Genomic DNA, 5,000 nt, shown 5'->3' with positions numbered 1-5,000 from the left:
AAAAGAAATATGAATATAAACATGTTCTGTATCTCAGCTAGCATGTAAACTTCTGCATGGTTAAGGTGAGAGTGAGGGGCGGAGTCTTACACCACACTATACCATATATGGTAACCAACAATGAAGTCCTTCATTAACATATTATTTACTCTGTCAGTCTGTGGTTCAGGCTTTAGCCCCGCCCACCACAGCGCCATGCTGCGTGTTTATTGGCTGGTGTTTTGATGACGTCATCACCGCTCCGGCAGCAGGTGGAGGAGGTGATGGTGATGCAGTGTGTGTAGTGTGTCTTCCCAGCTGTGTGTATGGAGATGGATGGAGTGTTCAGGTGAAGATGACAGATCACACCACTAATCTGTCCACAGCCCACATAAAGCTGTCAGCCAATCAGAACTCATACATTCTGAGGTCAAAGGTCACCTGTCAGAAACCACTTCAAACACCTGATTCAATCCGTCATGAGCAGCAGGAGGAGAGGAGCAATCTGTTACTGTCACACACACACACACACACAGAGAGAGAGAGAGAGAGAGAGAGAGAGAGAGAGAGATGGACAGAGAGACGGACAGATAAAGAGACAGAGAGAGAGAGAGAGACAAATAGAGAGAAAGATGGACAGAGAGACAGATAGATAGAGAGGGAGAGAGAGAGATAGATAGAGAGAGAGAGAGATAGAGAGATAGAGAGGGAGAGAGAGATAGATAGAGAGATAGAGAGGGAGAGAGAGATAGAGAGATAGATAGAGAGAGAGAGAGAGATAGAGAGATAGAGAGGGAGAGAGAGATAGATAGAGAGATAGATAGAGAGAGAGGGACTGATGGATGTTGAATAATAAGCACAGATGATGATGTTTATAATATTAACGGACAGTGGAGCCCCTGCATCACCCTGTGTGAGTGAGTGTGTGTGTGTGTGTGTGTGTGTGTGTGTGTGTGTGTGTGAGTGAGTGTGTGTGTGTGTGTGTGTGTGTGTGTGTGTGTGTGAGTGAGTGTGTGTGTGTGTGTGTGTGTGTGTGAGTGTGTGTGTGTGGTGTTCATGAGTCAGAGTTTTGTCTCACATCTGTGCTGGTGTGAGAGCCTCCTGTCAGTTCATTTAGTTATTAATGTGTGTGTGCGCGTGTGCGTGTGTGTGTGTGTGTGTGCATGTGTGTGTGTGTGTGTGTGTGTGTGTGTGTGCATGTGCATGTGTGTGTGTGTCTGTGTGTGTGTGTTGTATTTCATTAACATAGACTAGTCTTGAAGGTCATATTTGAAATACGTCTGGTTTAATAGCGGAAAAATGCAGTAGCTTGAGACGTTCATAAACATTTCCACGTTTCACTCATCAACTCCCAGTGAAGTGAAGAACTCAGAGCTCACAGATCCACCAATCAGAGCTCAGACTCAGAGGAGACGCCCAATCAGAGCTCAGACTCAGAGGAGACGCCCAATCAGAGCTCAGACTCAGAGGAGACGCCCAATCAGAGCTCAGACTCAGAGGAGACGCCCAATCAGAGCTCAGACTCAGAGGAGATGCCCAATCAGAGCTCAGACTCAGAGGAGACGCCCAATCAGAGCTCAGACTCAGAGGAGACGCCCAATCAGAGCTCAGACTCAGGGAGACGCCCAGTCAGAGCTCAGACTCAGGGAGACGCCCAATCAGAGCTCAGACTCAGGGAGATTGATGAGTGAGGAGAGGGACGGTGAGGAGGACGAGTGTCCTGTGTGCTGTGGAATCTCTGTGTGTAAAATGGTGAATAGTTTTGCTGATGTAGATAATGACATCACAGTGACATCACAGATAATCCAGATGAACTTAGCGCAGGTCTGCGCAGTTCGTACGATTGTAGAGACACGATTCACTCTCCGATCATTCTGCTGCTAGCGCCCGCGATCCCATCACACGTGCACAACCGAAACGCATGAACACCTGCCACTCTGAACGTGAGAGATCGGATTTCACACGTCACTTCCGCTGGAGGAAACGTGTCACGCACGTTTATTACGTCAGTTTGTTTTCAGGTCTCACGAATCCCACCTCACCTACCTGTATGAGCTGTTTCAAACGTTTTAATCACATGGTCTGTTAACGAAACGTAACGGTTAGCGTTCTCGCGGTGGTTACGGATTTTCCGGCGAGGGCAGAGACGCAGTCGACTAGTCGGCTCTTCGTCGCTGTCCGGGACGCATCGAGACGCAGTCGCGTTTACGCTACAGAAGTGATCAGATCACAAAGCATCCACACGCACTGGACTCCGTTCACACCTGCACTTATCTGTGACCACGTACCATCCGATCACCAGCACACGCGCTAACGCCCGAGCTGAAGGAAGACTTTACGCTACATTTATGTTAAATGTTTTTCTGCTGTTTGTAGTAAACATCAGTGAAGTGAGTGAGTCATATTTACAGCCGAGTGTGTGCTGATACTGAGTCATGCTCACTGAATCACTGAATCACTGACTCACTGACTCACTGAATCACTGACTCACTTCAGCCATAACCAAGAGACACTCCATTCTGTCTCTCTCTCTCCCTTTCTTCCTCTCTGTCTGTCTGTCTTTCTCTCTCTCTCTCTCTCCTTTTCTTTCTCTCTGTCTTTCTGTCGCTCTCTCTCCCTTTCCCTTTCTATGTCCGCCTTCTGTCTCTCTCTCTCTCTCCCTTTCTCTCTCTTTGTCTGTCTTTCTGTCTCTCTCTCCCTTTCTCTCTCTATGTCTGTCTCTCTCTCCCTCTCCCTTTCTCTATCTCTGTCGGTCTTTCTGTCCCTCTCTTTCTCTCTCTCTCTTTCTCTCTCTCTCTCTGTCTGTTTTTCTGTCCCTCTCTCTCTGTCTATCCTCACACTCAGTGAATCAGTCATTTCACTCGTGTCACAGAGATTCAGTCCACTGTCTCTCTCTCTCCCTTTCTCTCTCTCTCTTTCTCTGTCCATCTCACTCTATATATATCTGTCTTTCTGTCTCTCCCTCTCTTTCTCTGTCTCTCTCTATTTCCCATAATTCCCAGCTGACAGGCCGAGCAGTAACCGGCGCTCGGGTCGTGATGGCAGGATTTGGAGGTAATGTGTGACTTTGGAAATGAAACATGATGCGGCGGGAAGAGGAGGAGGAGGAGGAGGAGGAAGAGGAAGATGAAGATGAAGTACAGTCACAGTGTGATGAAGATTAAACAGTGTTAGCTCATTCATCATGTCTCAGTGTGTTTAGGCATGTGTAAAGTGTGTTTTACGAGAATAAACACCTCAGTGTTGGAGTGTTAGTGAAGCTCACAGCTGCTCTGTAGGAGTTACACACTGTACATCTCTGTGTGTATACAGCACATCACGCTAACATCACGCTAACATCACGCTAACTTCACGCTAACATCACGCTAATCACACACCACTCTGCACACAAGCTAGCAGAACCATCCTCGCTCGGCGTGGACCAGATCACCGTTCTGATCCCACACCACCCCGAGATGTATGTCAGTAACGACGCTGCTACGACCGGACGCTAATCATACTGACGTGTTTACAGTTTAGCCGGAGACTCTGCGTTCCTTCGTTACTTCACTACACAAACAATTACAGAAGTTCTGGCAACTTCTGAGGAGCTAAAGAACTCCAGAACGGTCCTGAACGAGAAGGTGGCAATGATTCTGAGCTGACCGGAGAGATAAAAAAAACATCACGTGAAAACTTTCTCACGTGAGTGAGAGTCGGAATGAGACTGGAAACGAGCAGCGCATCATTACTGCACGTGTCACTGTCCTTATGTCTTATTCCTGTCATTAGCGTCACTAATGTTTTATTATTGTTCATTTTCTTACTTATTTCCCATCTCAGCTATTATTAGTACTGTTATTATTATTATTACTCCTGATGCTTTGGCAACACGGCGCTACACACACAGTCACGCCAATAAACCACCCTGAATTAAATCTAATTAAATTACATTAAATTAAATTAAACTGAGAGATGAGGTGTGTATAAACCTGAGCACAAACACTGCAGGAAAACCACCAGCGTTTAACAGAACGTTTATACGTCTAAAGAAATGAAATGCTAAACATGTTTAATATATAAGCGTTTTATATCGCTTCAGGATTCTGCGTTCTGATTGGTCAGGAGGTGTTGATTAATTTCCTGTAAAGTAGCGCAGCTGCAAATCAGGTTTATATTACGTTCTGATACGTTATCGTTTCTATAGTAACCGCTCGTTCACACGGACTCGTACAGCAGACGCTCCACTGATAATAAACAGATTTAAAAAATCGTCAATATGGTGAAGTTTTCTTAAGTTAAGGAGATGTGTATGGAAGGAGTCTCCAGTGTCAGAGGTGAAGCTGGAACTGTAAGTTTTGCGACGTCTTCAGGACAGAGGAGTTTACGCTTCTTTACGGTTTCTCAGTAACATGCGGAACAAGCTGCGTTTATTTTCTGTCTTATTAACGTGAAGAGAGAGAATAAAGAGGCTGGTGAGGGAACGAGTGTTTATAGCTGCTATAACGTAAGCGACAGCAGGAACTCACTCGTTTCCTGAATGCTCCACAACATTAACTGTAATTAAACCGAAATAAAACATGACGTGTGATTTAATAACTATAACATACTGTAATGGTTGGTGAGTTGCTGAGGTGTGAGAGGAATAAAACACTCGGGGAGGCGCTGTTAGAGGAAAATAATCAACTTTGTAACAGTAACTTCACACACACACACACACACACACACTCACACTCACACACACACACACCACCTTCACTGTTAATGCACAGTGTGACCCTCACACACACACACACACACACACACACACTCACACACACTCACACATACACACACACACACCACCTTCACTGTTAATGCACAGTGTGACCCTCACACACACACACACACACACACTTACACACACACACACACACCACCTTCACTGTTAATGCACAGTGTGACCCTCACACACACACACACACACTCACACACACTCACACACACACACTCACACATACACACACACACATACAGTGTGTATTACTTATTTATCACTGTGT

At 45.8% G+C, this 5,000-nt stretch overlaps 1 protein-coding gene across 1 annotated transcript in view; it reads right to left on the bottom strand.

Annotated features, from left to right (window-relative positions):
* The window catches only part of LOC113529523 (5-hydroxytryptamine receptor 1E), a 22,963-nt gene that overhangs the window by 17,446 nt on the left and 517 nt on the right, over window positions 1–5,000 (bottom strand). The window lies entirely within an intron of this gene.

Source organism: Pangasianodon hypophthalmus, chromosome 30, assembly GCF_027358585.1.
Source record: "Pangasianodon hypophthalmus isolate fPanHyp1 chromosome 30, fPanHyp1.pri, whole genome shotgun sequence".
Lineage (NCBI taxonomy): Eukaryota > Metazoa > Chordata > Actinopteri > Siluriformes > Pangasiidae > Pangasianodon > Pangasianodon hypophthalmus.
The sequence above is the reverse complement of the archived record's forward strand: the minus strand, read 5'-3'. Positions and strand labels throughout refer to the sequence as shown.